This window comes from Tachypleus tridentatus, chromosome 2 (assembly GCF_004210375.1).
Source record: "Tachypleus tridentatus isolate NWPU-2018 chromosome 2, ASM421037v1, whole genome shotgun sequence".
Classification (NCBI taxonomy): Eukaryota; Metazoa; Arthropoda; class Merostomata; order Xiphosura; family Limulidae; genus Tachypleus; species Tachypleus tridentatus.
In genome coordinates, this window is record NC_134826.1 from 93,739,788 (window position 1) to 93,766,982 (window position 27,195).

At 34.3% G+C, this 27,195-nt stretch overlaps 1 protein-coding gene across 9 annotated transcripts in view; it reads left to right on the forward strand.

Moving 5' to 3' along the window:
• The window catches only part of LOC143244580 (leupaxin-like), a 62,306-nt gene that overhangs the window by 1,653 nt on the left and 33,458 nt on the right, over nt 1-27,195 (forward strand). The window contains exon 2 of one of the 9 annotated variants that reach the window (XM_076489519.1): nt 14,362-14,630. The exons of 7 other annotated variants lie outside the window; for them this stretch is intronic. The gene's annotated coding sequence lies outside the window, so the exon portion shown is untranslated. The remainder of the gene's footprint in view (nt 1-14,361; nt 14,631-27,195) is intronic. One more of the 9 variants, XM_076489520.1, reaches the window with a different exon arrangement.

Below are 27,195 nucleotides of genomic sequence, written 5' to 3' on the forward strand. Positions count from 1 at the left end.
GTTAAATTAATTGAAGTTTCAAAGCTTGGGTCAAAAAACGTTTTTCATTAGTCACTGACCGTTGTGGCCCCGCATGGCCAAGCGTGTTAAGGCGTGCGACTCGACTCGTAATCTGAGGGTCGCGGGTTCGCATTCCCGTCGCCCCAAACATGCTCGACCTTTCAGCCTTGGGGGTGTTATAATGTGACGGTCAATCCCACTATTCGTTGGTAAAAGAGTAGCCCAAGAGTTGGCGGTGGGTGGTGATGACTAGCTGCCTTCCCTCTAGTCTTACACTGCTAAATTAGGGACGGCTAGCACAGATAGCCCTCGAGTAGCTTTGTGCGAAATTCAAAAACAAACAAACAGATTCCATTATTCGTTGATAAGAGATAAGCCCAAGAGTTGACCGTGGGTGGTGATGACTAGCTGCCTTCCCTCTAGTATAACACTGCTGAATTAGGGACAACTAGCACAGATAGCTCTCGTGTAGCTTTGCGCGAAATTCAAAAACGAACAAACAAACAAACTGACCATTTGGTAAAATCAGTAAGAAACTAAATTATATTGTTGTTTTACATGTTTTACAAATGACGTTACGTTTTTCTTTAGTCTTTTTAATACTATTAGTTAAGAGTGTTTGCACTAATTTTTATATTGTCATTTTTGTCATTATTACGATTACTATTTTTTCTTATTCCTGTAGAACTTATCCAAATCTCTAAGCTGGTCGAATCTTTTAAAATATTGTTTCAGTTAATGGCCGAGATCCACAAAGCTGCGGTAGTCTTCATGACCCTGTTTGAATTTTCCTTTTTCTATCATTTTTATGCACACCATTTAAGCTACGCTTTCTTGTGTACGTTATATTGTTATATCGACAGTTCTAGTCTGTGTGAAAAACTTGACGTGGTCAGACAAATAAATTCACATAGATGTAACTATTTCTTAAAACTACGCGTATGATAAACAGTAAAGCTAAAAGATATTTGCAGTAGTCTATGAAACTAACCAAAGCTAAATTATTACAAAAAAAAGTAAACTTAAGGTTGTCATAACAGTAAAGTTAGTTAACTGAATATACGAGAACGCCTGAATGCGTGTTTATGAAGTGATGAAGTGATACGGCTCTGAACAAACTGCGAATACATGGCTTAAATAAGTTGATAAAGTCCACAGACATTGTATTTCGTGTAATGTTATTTTTTTTTATGAAATTGCATGCATGTTTAGTTTCTGTAAAATACTTTGCAAAGCTTAGAATCGAAACCAGTCATTACGTGATGTCGACGACGTGCCATACTCATTGCATTAAAAAGTTTGATTAAGCCAAAAGCAAGCAAGGTAATAATTCTGAATGGTACAGCCAATATGTAATCTGAACTCCTCAGACAAAGGATCTTTTAATAATATGAGATTTGTAACATTTCATCGAGAAATTTTTGAGAAAGATCCAGACAGGAAGACAAATGCTAGCGTATTATTTATATACATTGCTGAAAATATAATTAATAAAAGTATCAAACTAACGAATCAATGTATCATACTAATTATAGATTAGTGTTTTCTGGTGTATTGTCTTGGACATTGTTTCTGCGGTTAGATTACACTATGTAACACAAATTTTGTTCCTCGATAGTATGTGTTATTTCTTAATTACTTATGTTTTAAAAGTACAGAAAATGGCCATTATTCCCTTCAAATGTTGCTCTTGTGACCTCGATAATGAAATTTAGAAATTAACCTATTTTCTATGTAAAACGGGAAAATTTGCACATTTTCATTTACATAAGGTCTGAATAAAACAACATATGAATCAAGATGTACATATATTTATACCAAAGTTATACAAAAATGTTTAGAAGTGAGTAGTTTTTCGAGATTTGCGATTGTAATGTAAATCACTTAATCAAATATAGTCTGTCTCCCTTCATGTTTTCTTATACGCTCCCAGGCCACAAAAGCAAAGTTTGAAGAGAAAAATAGGTCTTTTCCATTTACTTTAGGTATAAGAAATTGGGAAATAACACTTTCTGCCCAGGAACAAGAAAAAGTAAAAATTTTGTTACATAGTGTTATTGAGTAAAAGTGGCTTCTTATGACTTGCATTTTGGTTCAGTTCTACATTGTCAGTTTTCTATTTTCAGAACTTAATTATACGCTAATTACATATAATGTATTCAACTAAATGGTTGGTTTGCACTTGTTCGGTGTATTAGGGCTTCAACCTAAGATAACCGAGTTACATCTTTGGTAGAATATGTATTAGACAGAGTGCTGACCCACGTCTCACACTTTTCACGTATTCGTTAAGCTATTTGTGTTAAAGGTAAGTTAGGAGACTAAATTTAGTGCCCTGTCTACCGTGAGATTTTGGGGTGTACAGCCAATAATAATAATAAGGGACTTCGTATGATTGAAAACTTCGTCACACTTGTGAATGGTGTGTTGTTTTTTTTATAGCAAAGCCACATTGAGCTATTTGCTATTTCCACCGAGGGGAATGAAAACCATGATTTTAGCACTGAAATAGTGGTAAGTCTACGGACTTACAAATCCCATTCAACGCACAGAGAAGACAAAGGGGCTTCAGATAGTGATATAGAGAAGGTGACACTAAAATGCTGACTTTCCTATGCTATCCCCTGGATTTTTTAAAATATATACCATGTGTTGTCCAGTAGATAACGTAGGGGATCAGGTCTGAACTGTTCTGTATCTTTTCTCAGAATCTCAAAAATGTATGTCAAGTTTGATGAAAATCGGTTTATTGTATCAACAGTTATAAGTGGATACGCACACACACACACACACATATTATTGTTAAATAATTATTTAAGATCTATAAACGATGGTCTTATTTAGATTATGTTTTTTTTCAGAATTGTATTAATTACTGTAAACTTATTTTTTTTAATAATTCTTATCATAAAATTAATCTAAGATAATAAAGCGGTTTAAAATATATGTAAAATTCACTTCGTTTGTTTTTATGTGTATTTTCTTATAGTAAAGCCACATCGGGCTATCTGCTGAGCCCACCGAGGGGAATTCACTTCGTGATTTTGATCATTAAGTATTATTCGCAATTAATTTAAACATTTTTGCTTTTGATATATTGTCAGCTTGCTAACTTTACAGTGATGATGATAAAATAATTTATTCTTCTCTCTGTAAGTTTACACTCTGATTTTTGTAAACAACACCTGCCTATGATTCAGACCTACCAGGACCCGGTATCGCCGTCATTTGTCTAAGATTTCGAAATTTTGCAGAAAACCAATGAAAAAAAATCAATTATTACATAACATCTCTTATCAGGAGAAGAGCTCGAAGGAAGTTGATAAACACATTTTCACATTTTTTTCGAATAAAACAAAAGACAAAATTCATTTTATTTTATCGTTTAAGTTGGGTTGAAAAATTAAAATTTTCCACTGTCAAAATATTTTTATCTAACTAAACATGTTTTAAATGATGTTAGTTATATGCTACTGTTTTAATTTTAAGTATAGCATGAGAGTACAAATTATTTATTTTTAGAAGCAATTGTCGGAGATTTTATTTACGTAACTGTGAGAATCATAAATTATGGAGTTCAACTGTCGTGGATTGGAGATTGTTGTATTATTGCTTCGTGTTATTAAAACCTTCTAAAGTTTTCTCGAGTATTATTATATCGTAACACTTTGTAGTATAGGGAAGTTCTAGACCTCAATATTTACAAATACGCGTTCAAAATGTAATTCAAGTAAGATATAGAAACATAAAGTTAGTGACAGGTATAGTCAAATAGATGTAAACGATGTAAAGAACTTATAGTGACGTTATTTTTTAAAAGTGAAATTATTGCAGATTCCATTGTAACAACACAGTTGAGTAGCATTATTTATCTTGTTAGTTGTGTTCTAAAGTAAGTGAACAAACTTGTGTGGACTTTGATTAAAATAGACAATTATTTAAAACCTCTGGATACAAATGAGGTAACCAACAATGTAACTTAAGTGATACTTTCACCGATTATGTCGTAACAACAGAGCAGAGGAGAATAATTCATCTTGTCAAATTGTGTTCTGAATTAATTAAACCAGCCTGCGTGGACTTCAACGAAAAGAGACGTTGTATTGAACATTTGTATATGGCTTTTACTTTTAATATATTGTTTTAAAACAATTGCACTGTATGCTGTTTGTTTATTGTTGAAAATTTTCGCAAACAAGTAAGAGCCACCTACTGTAAAGAGCCTGGCCCACCCATACCTATAACAAAACCTGACATTGACAAACCAGCAATAATTATACAGTGATAAATGGTGTTAAATGAAGGCTTGAACGACAGTGGAGGTAAGCCTATCTACTTACTACTGTAATGGTGGTGAAAATATTGTATAGGTCGTAGCCACACTATATAATAATGTTGACTTTGATAAGTGGATAGAGAGGAGCAAGAGTCTTGGGCTCAAAGATGGTAATCTAGGATAGTTTGTTAAATAATAACAAGAAAAGAGTATCAACAGAGAAGAGATTGTTTTTCTTAAGCCACATCGGGCTATCCGCTGAAGAGAGGAAGAAAGACAGAAAGAAAAAAGAAAAGAGTAGAAGTAGAGAGAATAAGAGGACAAGAAGATAAGTAAGAAAATGAGAGACTGGGTATATATATAGAGACAGGGAATAAGAGTATAAACTAAGAAAGAGGAAAAGAATTAAAAAGGAGAGACTGAAAATAGAGAGAATAAGATTACAAATTGAGATCTCCAAGCTCATCCAAAAAAGATGGAATTAAATATGACAATAAGGTCGGGACCAGCCGATTTAAGCTGCTCAAATTTGATAAACAGAAAGATGGCATGGATTCCTTTTTGGAGAGATATGAAATATTCCTCCAAAGTCAAAACTGGAAAAGAGGTGACTGGGCAGTCTGTCTCAGGCGCTTCTCACAAGAAAAGGCCAACATATTTATGCAGGCATAATGTCAGAAGATGCCATGGATTATGAAAAGTTAAATGTGGCTTTGCTGAAACACTGTTAACTTAGTGAAGAAGGTGTTTGTTAGAAATTCAGAAAAGTCAAAATTAACAGTGAAGAAATTGTATTTAAGTTTGTGGCGTGTCTGTAGGGACACATTACAAAATGGATTGGCATGGCCAGGTATGAAAATAGTTTTGAAGAATTGACCGATATGGTAATACGTAACTAGTTCATGATCATGTGATCTATTGATATATCACTGTTCCTAAAGGAGGAAGCACTTAAAAACGTAGATGAAAACGAGCTGGCAGAATAGCATATGGAAGCCCCATATAGGAAGTATAACTGGCAAGTCCAGGAATAGCCAGTAAAAGTTGAAACCAGGTGTGGCTGACAAGAAGAAGGATGACATCAAAGGCGACAAGTGGTTAACAGACAAAAGGGATAAGAGATGCTATGCTTGTTGTAAGATGGAGCACATTGAAAATGAGTGTAAGCCTGTCCTCATTAAATGACAGCAGAAATGTTAACAAAGTAGATGAAGCTACCTAGAAAGATGGTGCTGCCAAGCAACAAAAAAGAGAGACTTTTTCTATGGATGCTCCTGCAGATTCATCAGATTCACTACAAGAAGAAAGTGCTAACACTAAGATCAAGCAATGCATGATTGATGGTTAGCTAAAGTTAGTAAATAAGTCAACAATGCTAATAATCATCAGAGTGAGTGACAAAACACTAAGAAGTGCCAACAAATTGCAATATGCCAAGGTGAATGTTATAACATGTACAAAAAGTAAAAGTTCTACTAGACACTGGGTGTAGCAATGAGAACCGGTATAGTATCTGATAACCAGATGATGGGCAAGGTACATCTCTGTGTGCTGATTGATGGGACAGTGAGAACATTCTCCATAGGAAGAATAAAGATGATCATTCTATACTATGTGGGAGACGTATAGACCATGCTTATGAAGGTACCCACCTATGACTTGGTGATTGGTGATATAAGTAGACGTTTAGATGAACTAGATAGAAATGAGACTGGTAAGGCATCTGCAATCATTACAAGAACTTAGGAAAAGCAAAGCAAGCAAAACATCAAGTCCCTACAAGTCTGGAGAGGTGGCAATCTGAATGTAGGTCTACAGGAACTGAAAGAAGCAGAGAAGCAATAGTCTTCACTGCAGAAACCTTGAAATAATGCCTGGAAGAAAGTACAACAGAGAACAAAGAGGGAAGGAATTTATAGCATAGGGTACCATATCTACCAATGCAGTTCTACTGGAGAGGCTAAAAAAATTATAGTACCAACAGCATATTGGAGTCAAGTGATGAAGTTGGCTCACGAGTTGATTGTGCGAGAACACCTAGGTGTGAAGAATGTGACAGACAGAATCACGAGGAACTTCCACTGACCAGGGGCCGTTGGAAATGTAACCAAATTCTGCAGATCATGGGACATCTGCCTAAGGACAATACTATAGAGAAGATATTTATGGTCCCACTGGGTGAGATGCCTTTTATAGAAGAGCCAGTAGTTGTGGACTTAAATGGACCATTAGCATTTGTATCTGACAATGGCATTCAGTATGTATTGACAGATGTAATGGACTTTATGAAAAAGTCAGTGGAGTCTTAAAGATGTACCAAGAGAGACCACGTGATTGGGAACTATACTTCATACAGGCAGTACTATTTGCTTACCGAGAAATTCCATAAGTAAGTACAGAATTTTCTTGCTTTGAATTACTATATAAAAGAAACGTACGAGGTTCAATGCAATTATTAAACAAACTCTGGGCAGGAAAGAAAAGAAGAGTAAGAAGTGTGAAATACATATGAGAGCATGTTAGACCTCAGAAACTAACTAGAGGAGATCTGTCAAGTCGCTTGAGAAAGATTTTATGCATCTCAAAGCAGTCAGAAGCATTTCTATGGCAAGAAATTCAAAGATCGACATTTCAAAGTCAGACAGCAGAAGGTTCTGGTTCTGCTACCCACACACAATAAAATCATACTGCCATGGATAGAACATTTTGATGTAGAAAGTGGCCAACAGAATTGGCTATAATGCAAAGTTGGATGGAAAGACCAAGACCTAATACTCCAATATATTGAAGAGGTACTTTGAAAAGGAAGAAGACTTAATGCATACAGCTGTTGAGGCAAAAATGGACATTGCAGGTGTATCTGTCATAGTCACAGAACCTACATACAGTGATTATTATCATATAAGATGAAGACCTACTAGAACTAAGGACATTAGGCAAAGATGAGATATAAAAAGACGTCAACATTAGTGAAAAACTGGCTGGCAAGCAGAAGAAAAGAGCTACGAGGTGTCATTATGCAGATGTTTTGTAGATAGATCAGGCAATACAGACTTTGTGTAACACAATATCGAGACAATAACCAGGGATGCAGCTAAAGTGAAACCATAACAGCTACCTTATGTAATGAGAGACTAAATCAAGCAAGAAGTTGAGGCAATGTTAGAAGTTGGAATTATTGACTCTTTGAATTCAGCCTACTGTTCATATATCGTAATTGTGAAGAAGAGAAACAGCTCAAATTCTTTTTCAGAAGTTGAACCTCATCACAGAGTTCGATTTCAAACCTATGGGCAACTCAGAGACTGTAATGGCGGAATTAGATGGGGCCAAGTTCTTTACCACGATCAACCTCAGTAAAAGTAATTAGTAGATCTCAATGGTTACAGAATCAAAAGAGAATGCAGCCTTTGTAATATCAGACTGATGTTAGCAGATTAGATGCCATTTGGATTAGTCAACTCAGCAGCAATATTCAACCATATGATGAAACATATGTTGCACAAAATCACCAAAATCGAGCATTATGTGGATGATATTCTGACCCACACACCCAGATGGGAAGACCACCTGAAGAAACGGAGAATGCTGTTCAGATGGGTGAGGGCAGCAGGTCTGATCATCAGACCATCCAAATACCATATCAGTTGGACACAAGGTGCGTGATTGACAGATAGCCATGGAAGAGGAAAGGTTAACCTGCATAAACAGTGCACAAGCTTCAATGATCAAGCAGCAAGTCAAATCCTTCCTGAGGTTAGCAGGATACCGTAACAGGTTCTTCCTAAACTATGTTGAAGTTGCTGCACTACTGAATGGCATGATTAAGAACAGTAAAGTGGGAACAACTACAGCAGGCGATATTAAAGCAGTTGAAAAACATGTTAGGAAGCTCGCCATTCCTTAGAATGGCGGACTTCAACAGACTGTTAATTATTCAGGCTAATCCATCAGACATTGGAATTGGAGCAGTGTTTCCACAAGAACACAATGATGGCTTGTTTGCAATAATGTAAACCAGCAAAATGCTGTTTAATAGTGAAAAACCACTCTGTGAGTGAATGAGTGTCTGACCATCATATTTGCCATCCAGAAATTCCAGAACTATCTCTTTGAGAAGCAGTTTATCATCCAAATGGACTATCAACCATTTGCATAAATCCATAAGTGCAAAATTGACAGTGTGAGAATCATGAGATGGGTACTGTAACTCCAAAACTATAGTTCTGCACTGAAGCTCTCTTAATGGAACTGCAAATATTAGTGCACACTGTATGGGTTGACTTTGTGCACAAACTGATAATACTCTTGGCATGTAAAAGAAAAAAAATATTTTAAATATTTTTCTTCAAATGGGGCTTGTCGTTAGATATACCTGACAGTTTTAACAGATTTGTTTACATAACTGTGCGAGTAATACGTTATGTTGTTCAACTGTCATAAATTGGTGATTGTTGATTATTGCATCATGTTACTGGAACCTTTAAAGTTTTGTTGATTAGGCTTCAGTTGGGTTATTTATAGATATGCATCCAAAATGTAGTTTAAGTAAGACAAAAAAGGCAAAATTAGTGAGAGATATAATGAAATAGATTAAGACTGTGTAGAGAGCTCATAGTGACACTTTTTTCAAGTGAAATTATTACAGATTTTATTGTAACAACGGAGTAGAGAAGAGTACTTTGCCTTTTCAGTTGTGTTATAAATTAACTGAACCATCCCTTGTGGACTTTAACAGAAAAAAAAAAAAACTTGATTATTTAAAACTGTGGATACAACTCTGGTGATTTACTATTTAACGAACGTTTGTATATACGTTTGACTTTTAATATATTGTTTTAAAACAGGTGAGTTGTCAGACATGGTGAGACACCTAATGTAAAGAGTCCGGCCCACCCATACCTATAAAACCTGAAAAGGAATTAAAACAATTTAACGAGTTATTTGTAGACTAAACATGTTACGGTAGATAAAAGAACCAGTCAGTGATTAGTGTCAAGTAATATTATCTTATTAATGTTCATACTTTAATAGTTGTATAGGCTATTAATTATGACAATGACCACTGTCTCTAACCATTTTAAAGTTTACCAATTATTTGAAACGCCGACAAGATAAGGTCTTAAAGCAACATCGAATACTCTAGAAAATATGTCTAGGGGCCTTTTGTTTCGTTACCTTTTGCAAGTTTTATTAATAAAGAAATAAAAAATAATTATTTTGTATTTGTTGCATTATATTCGTATTTGTTATATGCAGGGATAAATTTATACTTACATTTTAATGAAGAGATTCATTCATCTTGTGTTAGTCCCTCAAATGCTTTTCTTAATTTTGAGAGTTATTTTAGTTCAAGAGGTCCCACTGAGAAGATTTAACAGCATTAAAACAATGACCTAAAGATTAACAATTGGTACCTTACTTAGGCTTGTTAATTTTCTCTTGAGCAAACAGAAGAATTGTCCTTTTATTCCATAGCTGTATAGTTTAAAAGGAAATTCTAAAAGTTGGTTTCAAAATAATATTTTGGTAATGCAGTTTTAAAGTACAATAAATGGAATATAAAAATATTCATCTTAGTGTAACAAAGCTCTGTGACTGGGTGTGTTATATTTAAGTGTTATGTTACAAGTGCTTAATATTTGTAATCAGGTTAGATGTTCACAATCCAGAAAAACTGGTCTCTTAGAAGGTCGTTTAACATACAAGTAAGTTCCTTAACTGGCAGTGTTTCTTGGAACGATTTTAAAAATATTTTGTTTGTTTTGAAGGTTTGTCTTCGGTACTTAAAACCGAATTTATTTCGCTTATTCAGTCCTTCGTTTTTTGTATAATTGTATGTTAATTATTGTAATAAACTTTTCTCAATTTATATACTTTTTCCAGTGACCAATAAATAAATATACGACGAAGAGAAAATTAAATAAGTTTTGAGTTAATAGAAAAGTCTAAAAGGCCCTCATCCATCACTAAGAAGGTCGAAACGTTGTTCTGAACTTTATATTAATTAAAGTTTTAATACCCATACAACCCGTTTCGAGAATACATGTTTTACGTCAAGTAGGACTGGCAGGGCTTAATGGTTAGGGCGCTATACTTACAATCTGCAGATAACGGGAACGAATATCTTCGCCCTTTTAGCCATTATTACGTTATTACGTGACGGTCTATTCTTCTTTCCGTTGACAAAGAGTAATTAAAGAGTTGGCGGAGGGTAGTGTCGACTATCTACTTTTCTTCTAGTTTATCACTTTAAAATTAAGGACGACTAGTAAAGCTTGTTTGTAATTTCGCGCAAAGCTACTCAAGGGCTATCTGCGCTAGCTGTCCCTAATTTAGCAGTGTAAGACTAGAGGGAAGACAGCTAGTCATCACCACCCACCGCCAACTCTTGAGCTACTCTTTTACCAACGAATAATGGGATTGACCGCCACATTATAACGCCCCCACGGCTGAAAGGGCGAGCATGTTTGGTGCGACGGAGATTTGAACCCGCGAGCCTCGGATTAGGAGTCGAACGCCTTAACCCACCTGGCCATGCCTGGCCAACTAGTAAAGATAATCTTTGAGTAGGTTTATGCAAAATTTAACAACGACCCGCAACTGTTAGAACTTGGAATACACCTTTTCTCGGCTGTTAGCATTTAATATCACTTGTGAGGTATTCGGATATATGGGTGATTTTTTTTTTACAAATAATATACTCGTTTATTGTAAATTTGAGATTCAACAAATATGAAATGGAAAACGTTTTGTTTTAGTTTTTAAGCCACATTTTGGGTGATCTCGTGTCATACTTTTTATTATCAGAATTTCCGGAGAACCTTTGCTTGTCAACGGTATATGTGTTCTTTTTTATTATTATTTATTAGCTCGTATTTCCTGAACTTTAGTGGAAGATAAATACAGAGAAATTTCCTTGAGAAAGTAAAAAGAAATATATTTTGTTTGTTTTTTGAATTTCGCACAAAGCTACTCGAGGGCTATCTGTGCTAACCGTCCCTAATTTAGCCTAGTAAGACTAGAGGGAAAGCAGCTAGTCATCATCACCCACCGCCAACTCTTGGACTACTCTTTTACCAACGAATAGTGGGATCGACCGTTACATTATAACGCCCCCACGGCTGAAAGGGCGAGCATGTTTGGCGCGACGGGGATGCGAACCCGCGACCCTCAGATTACGAGTCGCACGCCTTAACACGCTTGGCCATGCCGGGCCAAAAAATATATTTTGACAAACATTTTACACCCTTCCCTATCTTTCACATATTTTTTGTAACTTCTTTTTGTTTTAATACCTCCTCACACCACTGAGACTGTTCGTGGCCTAGCGGTTAACAAAAATTCGCGATTAGTGTCTCTTTGCTGCAAAAATATACTACGCACTTTGGGGCTGTGAGTTCACTATAAGATTAGCTTTCAAATCCAAAAAGTAGCCCTAAAGATAGCTGTAAGAACTGTTAACTAATTGTCTTCTCTTTGACTTGGGTAGATTTGCTTAGAAATGCTAAAAAACAACAAACAAACAATTTTTAAAGTTGAAGTTTGCCTTGAATTGCAGTTTAATGATCACATTGAATTTACATTGTGTTCATTTTACCCAGTATAATATATTTACAGTCGGGTATATTTGCTCTGTCTCTCCTACGTACACGTATATGTGTGTATATACACTTATTTGATATGCTCGTGTTTGTATGAACACACTGTTATGACTTCTTTGTTTTAAATCACTTCTAAATTTCTATAATCACTTTAAGGGTATTCCATTATGTTTCTTTACACCATCTGAAATACTTTAGAAAGTTGTAAAAGACAATTTATCGCCTCATATTAATCTCTTTCTTTTTTCGTTGACAATTATTTATCAGGTGATAGTTCAGTGCAGATTTTTCTTTAAATTTTCGTTTATTGGTTTTTACATGGTCGGAGATATAAAAATCTAAATTCATCCTGATTTTAAGAAGAATTTTGATAACTTTTCAGTGTCATGTTCTATGTTTTCAAAATGAATTCCATGCATATTCCTTTATTCATGATTTTATTTTTATATCGTTAAATTTCTCAGACAACGAAATCATAGTCATGGTTGTTTACAAGATAAAAACGTCACTGTTATTCAATACGGTTGCTGGGTGGTTGTGTTGAGAACTTCGATTACGTGGAGGTGAAAATACATTGGTTCTATTTTTACAGAATTCTTAAAATAGTGACGTTGGGTGTAAAGCAAGATTTGCTGGTAACTTTAGAACTTAAACAAACAAAAATTATTTTGAGAAGGAAGAAACTTTTTTTTCATTCTTCAAAATTCTTCATCCGACAGCAAAGAGCAAGTCGCAGCGAGACTGGTATTGTTTTGCGCATGCGTAACTCTCCTTCCCTTCCCTATGCCTTTGTGAAGGTGATTAGTTATTTTTGTTTCGTGAATTTTGAACGAACAAAGCACGCAAGGCCCGACTTCTGTTGTACCAAATCATGTGTAAACGTCATAAATCTGTTCCTTAATATATTTAATACAGAGCTCTTGTAATAAACTAATGTAAAAAAAGAGGATGTAGTTAGAATTGTGATATAAAGTAGATGTATACTCTGACATATGAACAGCAAAATTTTTGATATAAATATTTATTCATTAGTTATGTGTAGCTTGTTTTTATACGATAGTATTTTGATAATTGGAAAATTTCAAAAAATTAATTGCGATGACTACTTGAGACAATTAATTGCTTTAAGTCTCATGGTATTAATGTCCTCGTATTAGTTGTTCTATTGTGTATAATAATAATTTCTTATAATTGAAAAATAAAAAGTGCATAAACTGAAATAAAAAATTAATATCAAATTTGAAAATTGTGGTCATTTCATGTTGAATAAACATTTAGGGTCAGGAAATGTGTGTATTTTTTTTTAAATACTTGATATTACAAATGTATGTCTAAACTAAAGCTAAGTGATTTGGAGATTTTCATTTTAATCAGTTTTGTTTAGCACCAACAGGTGTGTCTATGTGTTTTTCGGGTAGCAAAGCCATATTGAGTTATCTGCTGTGTCCACCTAGGAGACTTGAACCCCTGATTTTAATGTTGTAAATCCGTAGACTTACCGTTATACCAGCGGTGCACTAGTATCAACGCAAATAATATTCTGTAGCTACTTCTTTGTTAACTTTCTCTTTTTGTCCACATAGTGACTCATTAAAACAAAATGGCTGCTATTAAGTCGTCAACGATTATGTTCCACTTCATCCTTGTCACTTGGGTATTCTCTTTGTCATAGGGTAGAAGACAAGCCTAGAGCTTGTTATCAGCGCAGAGATAAGGTTAGTGAATTCCCTGTAGCTTTTATTTCTTGTTTGGCGTTGTAACATGTAGGCGTAACAGGAAGTTTGTGACACTATATTCAAGGATATGCCCCTGGTTGTGGTTTTTACATGAATATTTTCACACCAGTACACTGCTCAAATTCCAACGTAAGATAGCCTGTTTATAAGCTAAGCAGAACCAATATATCCGCTAAAGCCCTTCCTTTAACCTTTAAGACGTATGTCTCTTAGACTAGAAAATGTTACAATAAGGCTTTAAAAGAAAATTTCCAATGCTTGAGCATTTCCTTGACGTTAGGTAGCCCTTTCTCTTCTCTTGGTATTACCATGCACAAGCTCTGTTGTTCGCCTGTGCGAATGTCGTAATTGCTGCTAAAGTATTGAACATTCGTTCAGTCTAAACTATTTACTACTTTCCAAAATAATAATTAACATGTTTTAAATATTCTTGAAGCCTGTCTGAGCTGACAAAAAACAAAAACAAAACAATATATAACGTACGCAACATAATAACTTGAAGACTCGTTCGAGATAAATTATAATATGTACTATTGTGTTATGGGTTATAAATATTGTATTGTTTGCAAGAATTGTCTTTTGAAAAATTAAAAAATAAAATTACTCGGAAATTACCTGTAAAATGTATTATATTTCTATTTGTTTCTTCTAGCAAATCCAAACAACGTTTCAATTATATATATATATGTATTGTAAGTGCTTTAACTTTTATAGTAATTGTTTAGTGTATTGTTTTTGCCAACAGGAGAAGTTTGTTTCTGAATTTCGCGCAAAGCTACACGAGGGCTATCTGCGCTAGCCGTTCCTAATTTAGCAGTGCAAAAGTAGAGGGAAGGCAGCTAGTCAGCACCATCCACCGCCATCTCTTTGGCTACTCTTTTACCAACGAAGATGGGATTGATCGTAACATTATAACGCCCCCACGGCTGAAAGGGCGAGCATGTTTGGTACGACGGAAGTCGAACGCCTTAACCCACCTGGTCATGCCGGGCCAATAGGAGAAGTATAACCTACGTGTGTTATATTCTTGGTTGTATTTAAATATGTTATGAGTACAATTAATGATTCTTTAACAACATAACTGGAATATGTTATAATGTTATGACTTAGGCATTTTTGGTTCCCCCTTCCCCTTTATTACGACCACGTTATGGAGTATGATAAATACATTTCTCAAATTGCAGCGAACATCTTTTACACCGTGTATTTGCCTTTTGACTATAGATGTAGATAATTTATTGTTTCTTGATACATTTAAGAAAAGAAGTTATACTTTAAACTATAAAAAAAAGTGTATTAATTTGTCAACCACACTATAATTCTGGACATTGACTCCCCCACCTCGCATGACATAATAAATTATCGAATGAAATCGGTACCAGTCGTAACCGAGTGTCCTTTGTTTTGAAATTCTTCTTGTTTTTCATACCAAATTTTTTGTATTATGCCTTTGAGTTTTATTGTGAAGTTTGATTCAATAGTCAAAACAATTTACGAAAAAATATAATAAAAGTTGCAACTACAAATATTTAGCCAAATAATCTGTAACTTTACCGGGCGAGCTAGACTTGTATGATCGGCAGGCTTCAGATGAATTACTTTCTTGTAAGTTATATTTGCCAGAATAGCTGATATAACTTGAGAGTATAGGTTTTAAAGACAGCTCTAGTTACATCACTAATTAATTTAACTTGGACTGATAAGTTTATTATTATTTTGTTCTTACGACTTTTGTAACGCTTTGATGACCTTGATAATAGATGATTTACACATCACATTAAGAATCTGTTTTCGTTTAAGAGAGGGCCAGGTGGTTAAAGCACTGGACTCGTAATCCGAGGGTCGCGGGTTCGAATCCTCGACACACCAAACGTGCTTGTCCTTTCAGCCGTGGGGGTGTTATAATGTGACGGTCAATGGTAAAAGAATAGTGCAAGAGTTGGCGATGGGTGGTGGCAACGAGGTGCCTTCCGTCTAGTCTTACATTGCTACAGATAGCCCTCGCGTAGCTTTACGTGAAATTCAAAAACAAACGAGTCGTTTAAAAGGAAAACTGATCGTACGAGTATATGACTACGTATCTTATTTCGTAACTTAATTGAATAAAACATATTTCTCATAATTAGTATTTTAACTGTGCCTGATAATTCTGTTAAAAGCATTCTCTATTGATCGTTTCTCTCTTAACGAGAAATTAAATGCATTTTTAAAATACCATCAAAAATATAAAAGAAAGATTAAATTATAATACTACAAGTTTTCGTCCTGATAGAATTGTCATATTTATTTTTGTTGTCATATCTACTTAGAGAGGGCTCATCACGTATAATATTGTAAAGTTATTTAATGTTTTTCGAAACTCCTCAGTACGAACGAGGGTTCTGTCTGGTTTGTTCTGCTGTAGGAAAAATATAAAGCTACCCTCAGGCTTTGAGGATGAAAAAACCAACGCTAATGTTTTCTAATTTGTGCAGAAACAAACATAATTAAATAGATTCATGATAGGACTTTAAAATAATGAACACGAATATTTTAAGAGGTTTAATGATTTCTACACGTTACACCTAAAAACAAAAACAAACAATAATAACAACAACAACAAAAAACCAACACGTACCAGTTTTCGTTTAAGCATAAAAGTGCTATTAGCGTATACTTGATGTGAGTGTTGTTAGAATAAATGTAATTGTTTATCGTGTTGACGGTTACTGCCAGTGTTGTCTTCTGAACGAGTATGAAAAAGAAACTGATTATATGTGTACCTTGTTTTAAAAAAGTTCATGGTTTCTTTATAAGTTCATAAATAATATTTTCGACATTTTTGGAGATGTTCTAGAATTTTCTTTTACTTTTCTAAAAATGAAATTGTATGTTTTGTTTCCAGGATTGTGCCACACTCCGTTATCTTATTTTAATATTCATTTATTTATGTTTTCGTTTTGATGAAAGTACAATAAGATAAAACTGACAAACAAGTTTTATTATCAATTTTATTATCAGTAATTCCAAAGTGATATAATGCGGTAGAATATTTGCGATTCTTGTTATACCATCTATGTTCTGTAATTTGTCTTATAACATCTACAATGCAGCCAAAATTTTAGGAGATTGTAAACTTTTCAACCGGTATCACGCGTCATCACTTTTATAGTCAAATTTTTATAATTTACATAAAGCATTGAACAATATTTTATTCTATATGAATTTTGTCTCTTCCTGCTTTTTATTCATACATATTTTGTTTATGCTTTTTAAATGTCGAAAAAGTTCGATTTATATTTTATGAAATTTTACCAAATAAAGATCCAACTGTATTATGGTTTCGAGGAGAAATTTCAGAACAATTAATAGACTGGTATCAATAACGTATACTGCTAAAAAAAATTAAAGGAACAAGTACATATTTCAATATATTTTTGCCATAACTAACTTTATATATGAAAAACATATCCGTTCGTCTACAAGTGTATTTTTTTAAGCTTGCGAGTGAAGTTTGAAGCAACTCAAACGAAACTCACCTCACTCAAGGGGAATACAACTCAAGGTATCCTGTATAAGGCTGTTACGTGAAATTATGCAATCCTCATTACTTCTTGAAACAAACACAAACATAGATCTTTTGCGGCTCGTTTTGTCAGCGTGTACCTTCATCTTCTGTACCCAAGCATTCTGGCACCATTTGACATAGAACGAGGTGGCCAGGGCGGTCCAGATGCTGGAGGATGGCCAGACCTAAAGGAGAGTGGCACAGCGCGTCAGTCTGTAACCAAGCGTCATCAATCGAGTTTGGCGACGCTACCAGAAGACGAACTCTTATGGCAGGAGACCAGGCCAAGGCTGTCATCGCTGCACAACAGCCAAAAAGGACCGCTACATCGTGACTACCGCTTAGCTACGGCTCGGTCATTGAGAAATGACCTTCAGCATTCAACTGGAAGCCGTGTGTCGACCCAAACAGTTCGCAGTCGTCTGCACGAAGGACGTCTTAAGGCCAGACAGCCTGCAAGAGGATTTATTCTGACAGCGCGACATTGTGCAAGTCGACGCTTGTGGAGGAGGTTCTGTAATGGTCTGGGCAAGCATATGCTTGGGTGGCCGCAAGGACTTACTCATATTCAACAAGGGTGCTCTGAACGCACGACGATATAAATACGGAATTCTGGAACCCATTGTGAGGCCTTTTGTTGGTAGTGTTGGCGATGGGTTCATTTTCATGCAGGTTAAGGCGCGAGCCCACGTCGTCAGACTGTGTATGTATCATCAAGGAGACGAAGAAGGAATAGAGACATTTGAGTGGCCTGTCAATCTCCAGACTTAAATCCAATTGAACATTGTTGGGATATGTTGTCAACGCGTGTTAATGAACGCCAGCACCCTCCTTAGAATGTACAGGAACTCCGACAAGCCCTGGTAGACGAGTAGGGTGCCATACTCCAAGATAATAGGTGTCAGGAGTGTGTCGTGTCACAGCCCGTGGAGGTCACACTAGATATTGAATGTTTCAAACATTTCTTGAATAAACGCATGTAAGCTGTTTAAAGTATTGTTTCATATGGGACATCAGTTTTGGTGATATTGGTCATTTTTAAAAATTTTATTTCTCCATGTTTTACCGTTCATCACACGTTAAAAAATGGATGCAGATGGAACTGAAATGGGGCAAATTGCCTTAAAAAATAAAAATATTTTGACATTTAAAACACTGAGATAAATTTTATAAGAAAACGTGCTTGTTCCTTTAATTTTTTTTAGCAGTTTATGTCATGTAATAATATAGTATGTTTATTATTCGTTAAGAGAAACTTATCTGAGGAAAAGTAAACAAACTGATTTTAAAGAAGGTTTCAATAAAACCTTTTAATCAGAATTATAACGATACAAAATAATTATTTCATAGTTTTAAATGTGGCGAAGCAGTTTCTTTTCATTTGATATATTTGGGAGAGTCAGGTGTAGATTCACATATTAATAAAAGTGGCGGCGATAACATAGCTACTGTGACGTCGTCAGTTTAACGACACGTGAAGTTTTCTGAGGGAAAGGGTGAAGGTCACTGTTAGTGGAAGTCCATGTGTGTGTAGAATAGGCTAGTTTTGGCAGACAATTCTTATGCTATGCAGTGACTTATTTTTAATGCGTTACATTTTCTACTTTGAGGGTATAATTAGATATGTCTTGGCAAAAATTAAATACAAAAGTAAGAGAAAGAAACATAAACATAAATAGATCGCCATTTGCACGCCGATCTAACATAGGCTTTCTTAGGGAAATTCTGCTCAATGCGCCATCTATTGGGTAATTATGAAATGTTAAAAATAACAAGAAAAATTGCCGAATCATTAGCTTGTGTAAACACAGTTTACCCAACACAGTATTTTTCAACACAGTTCTTAAGTATATCCATTGTAAGATTTGGCGACAATTATGTTCAGTGGTGCCGCAATTTTATAGACGTTTGGTTATTGATTTAGACATTATATTTTCCATGCAGAACTGTATTTTCTGTCTTTACGCCAAATCTTATAAAAATCGACGAGGTTTTGGTGTGCATATAAAGAGTAGTATGTTTTCGATGCTTCACAATTCTATAGAAAATTTGCATACGTTAAAATACAAAACCTGAAATCTTAAAAATGTTTAATTTATTTTTTATTTGTTGCTAGTTGGTTACCACTTTGCAAAACTCAGTTCTCTACTACACTTGAATTAAAAAAAAAGTTGTTTTTCTGATGTAATATCAAAATATAATTTTCTCAACGGGAATAGTCATTTTTATGCAAAATATCAAAACTTAAACTATGATAAACGCTGAAATCCATTGATTTATATGTATTTCATAATATGAATGACTGAGCGTAGGTAGCTCCGTGGTTGGCTTACCCGGATTTAAAATTTATGAATTCATAATTCGTGCCTGTTACCACACACACACACTCAGAAAAGAACGGGCTTCACATTTTAAATGTGTAGATACGTTATGGAGGTGACGGTGAACCTCAAGTACTCAGTTTGGCAAGTATAGCCTAAGAGTTAGCGATGGTTGATTCGACTAGATGCTTTCTCTCTAAATTATCAGTTCAGAATTGGGGATGGCTAGTGCAGATAGCACTTGAGTAGCTTTGGGCGAATATTCGAAAAACAACAAAGGTATTGTATGCCTAAATTACTTGAAGTCAATGTTTTCTGTTGCATATACTCGTAGAATGAAGGATATGTTATCTTTCTTCTTGTCTAAATGAGGAGTGTGATTCTAAACTTTGGCTGAATTATACCTTTAGCGACTCAGGTAATTAAGATATTTTGTAAAAACATAAATTTAAGATTATGGAATCGCTTCAGATTTTACTTAATTTTGCTCATCGTCATATTTCGGAATAGTTTCCATATCATCAATCGAAGAGGGATGGCAGATATATAAATCCATTCGGTATATGCATGGATTATACATTTGTAGACGTACACCAAGACTGTTATCCAGTATTTATGTGAGATAAGTCGCTTTCCGTATTCTGGTAATTCTAGAAAGATGAAGAATCAGAAGTTGTGCGTGCCGAATTACGAAGTTCGCGCCCTATTACTGGAAAATCGCGTTCCGCGCTTTGGTGTCACAGATACTTTATGAAAGCGATGATGTAACTCCACTCTTCGATTAGAGTAGCCGAGGATTAGCAGTGGATGTCGTTGAGAAAGCTACACTTCTTGTAGCATATCAGTTAAAAATTACGAATAACTTGCCTGTATAGCTTTCCCTTATCTTTGCACAAATATTCGAAACAAACTAGCTAAACAAACATATCAGAGTTTGTAAAAACACGATAACCATTCTTGAAATGACACAAGTCCTTCTTTAACCGTTCATAAAATTATTTCATATCTATAACGCCAGTCTGATAAAACGTCAAAACTTGTATTCCAACACTCACACATCTGCTCGCGCCTTCAAAGCTTTGAGTGTGTTTGTTTATCCAGCATCAGAATGCACAAGAAACTGCACATATATCGTTTTTTTTCTTTTTATTACTATTATGTAGTGCATTATCACTTTATGGGTGTATATACTAAAGAATAAAACGAGTATCCGTGTAGCATATTCACAACACACAATTTCAAGAATTATCCTAATAATGTTCTCACTTACCGTGTAGTGGAATTGGTGTATCCTAATAACATCTTTACTTGGCGTGTTATAAAACTATTAACACGTTCACCTGGAGTATAATAAAACTGAAAGATTGTCCTGACAACACCTACATGTAACGTATTATAGAATTGGAGTATCCTGGCAACACCTTCATCTATCGTGTTATAGAATTGAAGGAGCATCCTGGTGATATCTTCACCTGTCGTATTATAGAATTAGAGTAGTATCCTGGCAACACCTCCACCTCGCGCTAAACGTTTACTTGCACACCTACTGTTTGTTAAACATTAAAAATGTTTAAGAAGAAGAAAAAAAAGATACTTCAAATTCTGTTGAGATGATGAAGAGCGAATCTAATCGACTGTCAGCACTGAACGTTAACTAATCATTGTTCTTGCCATTCGTTGTATCCAGTGCTGTAAGCTCTCAACTGCTTTGAAATTATTAAGGTCTATTCACACTGGACATAGCAGATATAGCGTGATTAACATATTATTATATACTAAAGTATTGAAAACGTTCATTTGTGCCAAAACTGAAAAACGAACCCTATTAGATATGGTATTGTAAACTTATGTTATTTTATTCAATAATTTTTGCTCATTTTCTCATTTCGGTTATTGGAAAAATATAAATACCGAAGACCAGTTGTGCTAGATTATTACTAAATTAAATCATTTTAGTAACAGTGATAACACGTGCTCTTTTATACATATATTAACAATTTTTGATAAAATGTTACATGAAATTTTATTGTAAACGAATCTGTAAAGATGCAGTGTGTGGCATTGTTTTAAATTATATATATATGTATGTGTATATTACGTAGAAAACAGTTGAAATTAATATAAACAAATAATAGCAATTATGTCTGGAATACCCTAGATATAAGTTTAAGTTCATTGTTTTTTAATCAAAATTAAGTTTTTCAGATGATTCTGTATGAGTATGTGTTTTTTTTCTATGGTAAAGCCACATTGGGCTATTGCTGAGTCTACCTAGGGCAATTGAATCCCTGACTTTAGCGATGCAAATCTATAGACTTACCACTAAACTAGCAGGGGACGATAAAAGCGATTGTGATGCTAAGCTTGCAAAAAAACAACAATGATTTAAGTATAAAGTAGTAGCAAATTAAAGAAGACTTATTTAAACAACAATTCAAGCCCAAAATAAACCATTACAAAGAAACACCTTTATACCTATATTAATAAATATATCCAACAGCTAAGCACATCCTCTACATTCCTACACTCAATTACACAATCACCTTCAAACATGTGGTCAGCTAGCGGTCATTAACCCTTTCTTTTTTTTTGTGAACCTGACGATGACCGAAGAAGGTCGAAACGTTGTTCGCTCCTCTACTAGTGCTTTCTCTATCCATACCAGCCGTTTTTGGATTTTTTAGAGTAATGAACAGTTTTTATATTTAAATGATAAGAAACTAGCTTCTATGAAATTTTATTTAAAAGAATGAAAAGAAATAATCCAATTTTACTAAGTAGAAACTTCCGTATACAGTTGTTATTACAACTGAATATCGAAGATTCTACCTATTAAAAATATTAGTTTAATTCTAGTTTACAAAAACTAGAGTACATTAAATATATTGGAATAATGATGGAATATAAATTTAATTAGGAATACAAATTAATGAAAAAAGTGAAGAATGTTCCAGCAAGATTTTATCTAAAAATGTATGTATATATATATAATTCATAATGAAATTAAAACTGCTATTATGACTGGTTTAATTTTATCAGTTTAGAGAATGATATGAGAGGTACTGATTTAACGAACTTAAGGTCTACAAAAATGTTATAAAATGTGTGTTATCGTTACCACAGTTTAGTCTGTTTTGAATTTCGCGCAAAGCTACATGAAGGCTATCTGCGCTAGCCGTCCCTAATTTAGCAGTGTAAGACTAGAGGGAAAGCAGCTAGTCATGACCACCTACCGCCAACTCTTGGGCTACTCTTTTACCAACGAATAGTGGGATATATTATACATTATTACGCCTTCATGACTGAAAGGACAAGTATGTTTCGTGTGACGGGGATTTGAATGCGCGACCCTAGGATTAAGAGTCGAGTGCCTTAACCACCTGGTCATGCCGGGCCTGCTACAGTATGGTAATAGTGAATTAAATTAAAATAATTAAATATATTACCATTAACTAAGTTACATATTTGTATAATATTGAATGGAGTTAGCAGAGGTGTATAGAAGTGACAAAAATAAGATAAATACATAAAATAAGAGCTGAAGAGCTCATGCACTTACAAATTTTTAAAGTAGGAAAAGAAAAGTTTAAAAATTTATTTGTAGCAAACGTGAAACCTTTATACTAATATTCTGAATTCAATAAGCTCGCTATTAATCGGTAAAAATGTAGTTTTAAATCGACATTGCAGAAATCGATAACGATTATTAGTGAACCCGAAAAGCCCCCCGCTAGTACAGCGGTATGTCTCCGGATTTACAACGCTAAAATCAGGGTTTCGATTCCCCTCGGTGGGCTGAGCAGATAACCCGCTGTGGCTTTGCTATAAGAAAAAAACACTGAACCCGAAAATCCGTTAATATTATATATATATAAATATTAAAAAGATAAATTATTATACAGTGAATATGTTTAAGGTATACTTTGGATTTTATATATTCGATATTTATTTACGTATTATTATTTATGGATTTATTCATTATAATTGATATTTATTATAGTGAGTTTAGCCTTATAAAGCAGAGGTGACCCACATTCTGGTAAATTTTATGGATTGTAATGTGTATTGTAAGAGTTAAAGACAAAAACAAAACAACTTACATAATATTAAAGTTTATCTCGAACGGAATGAAATTCTGATATTTAGTACGTTACTCTCTCTCTGTAACATTATCCGTCTGTCTGTTGCTTAGTATCTTGAATAAATCTGAACAACAAACGAGACTGAGTGTGTGTAGTAATAAATCCAGCAGGTGACTTTCCATTTATTATAGTATCTATACAGACCAAATATTAGGCTTAACTATCTCCGCTTTTTAATGACTAAAAATGAATGCAAACTAAATACTTAGTTCTAATTTGTCCTGGGCGTGTGCTTGTTTGTTTACATGGAGAGATAACAATTAAGGCACATAATTCTAACGTCACAGTCTGTCTTGGATACTGTATAACCGAAATTGAGGTTTATATATGTTTTATGAACATCTAAATTACTTGATTTGATATCGTTTATGTAAATTAAGGTTGACCCTGATTTCATAATGGGAGAGGTGTCACGTCTAAAGAATTTGTAATTTAATTCTTTATCATCTACCATAACAGTAAGAGGCTTAATTAAAGTAGGTTTATTCGTAGAAGTTATTAGTGTATATTTAGCATGCCACTAGGATTTGTAAATGAAAGTCCTTATAGCCATGAAGGTAAGAGGATATGCTATAGTAATGAAAAGCTGAAATAAAACATCTTTCTCTGTGGAAGTTGAAGCTTACATTTAAGTTATAGCATCTCACATTCGTAGGTTAATCTATCCTCGTAATCTGCTCTGTTAGTGAAAGGCGTAACTAGAATATGTTTGTTTTGGAAGTTACCCAGTTAAGTCTGAAAATTAGGAAAGAGGCGTTCTTCACGTATGTGCTGTATGTATTAAGTAATGCCGGTGCGGTAACTATCCAAAATGAAAGAAAATATTTTGCCTCTCTGTGGACGCATCTCTTCCTGTATTTATTTACTACTTATGAAAACAGATTTGATGGAAGCTGGCCGCCATGTGACTCAAACTAAAACTACCACATCTACTAAAGTTTTTAACTTTCACATTCCTTTCATCACAATAAAACACATTAGAACTGCCCTCTGCATGATGTTTTACTTTGATATGGTTTTGTACTTCTCTATTATAGTTAGTGACGTATCACACTTGTGATTTTGTTGAATATTCCTACATCGACAACCAACACTGCAAAGAAACTATAGATGAAAAGAAAATAACAACATTATACCTGCTCTAAGAAAAACTTCTGTGTTTTAATCCGGCATTTTTGTTTGTTTCATTTGAATCATATTCTTTAACAAACTCTACGAAAATATCAAGTACTTTTGTGTTTGTTTTCGACAGCCACAAAAAAAAAAAGGCAACAAAATACCATTTTCTTCTACCCACTCTGATGCTTTATTAACTGGGAACATCATGACATTAGCATCTGTCATGACTGAACTACATCACGTGACACTTATGGTCTGATAAGAGAAGCTTCGTACAATTAACCTCAGTTATTATAAGTGACTAAATTACAACTATTAGACACAACCTCGTTCCCAATTAAACTGCGTCTCGCATTCTTCTCCTTACAACGAAATCGTTATTTGACAAAAGATTGTAGGTGTAGGTGTCCGTCCATAACCAGTGAATTGCTGAGTCGATTGTCACCAAACTTGGCGTTATTCTTAGAGCTTCCCTGTATTTTGAACATGTACGTCAAATACGAAATAGAAATGTGAAAAACAAAGTACCAATAGAAAAAGGAGAAACTTTAGTTTCCTCTAACTTTAGTCAGTTTTAGTATATATTTTACGTCTAAGAAGTAATTTTAGAGTAACTTTTATTTTTATTATCAGTTTTATCATTATAACCTGACTTACTATACTTGGTTACTAAATATCCTTTCAAGCAGATGACTCCATATTTATATACCTTGAGACAATCAAAACATCTCTCGGACGTTTCTGTAGTACCTTGTAAAAATCTCTCTCGAATGCATAATAGGAATACACCATGATTTGAGAAGTTTTGGTCATTTTCCTTTGGTGAAAAGGTGTATTATAACGCGGAAAAATTGATCCAGTAAATATTGTAAATGCTACATTTTTCACTATCTGTCAATGAAATTGTAGTATTTTAATCGAGTTTAACCTACTAAAGTTTTTTTGTTGTTGTTGTTATGAGAACTGGAAGTGGCTGTTGTGAGTGAGTTACATGTTTAATATCTTAATTTTAAATGTTTTCTAGAGAAAACTAATAACAATAGTGATATTATAATCTAAAAATTTCATGGCATATATAGAAATAAAGGAATATTATAAATACAAGAATCAGTAATGAATGAGCAGTTAAAGAGTTATCATGTATTCAATAAAGAATTCAATTCAGTGCCAAAAAAAAAGTATTCATTGTTAATACTGAGAGCTATTGCGTCCATTTTGCTGCTTGATTATTTGACTGATTTGCGACGAAATTATTTAAGTACGTTTATTTGTGAGTTAGACATACTGTTAATCTCTGCATATATGTTCAAGCATTATTCGTAAATTTAGGCTTATAACTTGTTCAGAAGCAAACGTAAGCTGTAGCAAACATTTATTGAAGAAATAAATAAATTAGTTATAGTTACGTGGACTGGATTAATTATTCACTTTTACCAACAAATCCGAAGAAACTCGTCCAAACGATGGAACACGTCACAATACAACTAGTGATTTTAAACTCTTTATAAGACTACTTATCTTTTCTAAAGTCAACAATCCTTTGGCAGGAATGCGTATATGTATGATGTATTGGTTTGTTTTTGAATTTCGCGCAAGCTACTCAAGGGCTATTTGCTTTAATCACCCCTAAGTTAGCAGTGATAGACTAGAAGGAAGGCAACTAGTCAACACCAGCCAATAGATAATGGGATTGAGCGTTACATTACAACATCTCCACGGCTAAAACGGCGAGTATGTGCAGTGACTAGGATTCGAACCAACGAACCAAAGATTGCGAATCGAGTGCTCAAACCATCAATGTCAGGCCACATATAAAGTAACTGAGACAACCGTTCAAATTCTGTTTCTTCTCGTAGCCCCTCAATGGTATAGCACTATACCTGCGGACTTACAACGCTAGAATCTGGGTTTCGATACTCGTGATGGGCAAAGCACAGATAGCCTATTGTGAACTTTGTGCTTAATTACCAACAAACAAACAATCGTTCTCATAAATTACACATGTTATGCAAGATATCCTATGTAATATCGCCGCTACCTCCTGGGTTATTATAACAATTGTTGTTTATTTTATTTAATGAAGGTAATTTTACTTTTGTGCTTGCTTTAATTCAAAAATATTATTGTATACTAGCTTTAACTCCGGTCTTTTCAATTTCAACTCCAACACTGGCACTATGCTAGCGTTACTTTAGTGTTTGAAGTTTGAGTTACGTGATTGAAAATAGTCAAAACATTGTTTAAAATTGCACCCGAGAGTTTTTATTTTATTTTTTAACTTAGTATGGAAAAAACGTTCTGGTGATGATTTCAGTGGTTCGTGAAATTAAGAACTTATATTTTTAGTAGCATTGGACTAAACATTCCATGTCAGTTTTAGGCAAAATAAAAACTACTACACACATATCAGTAAAGAGTTTGGTATTTTTATTATTACGTATACATGTGTG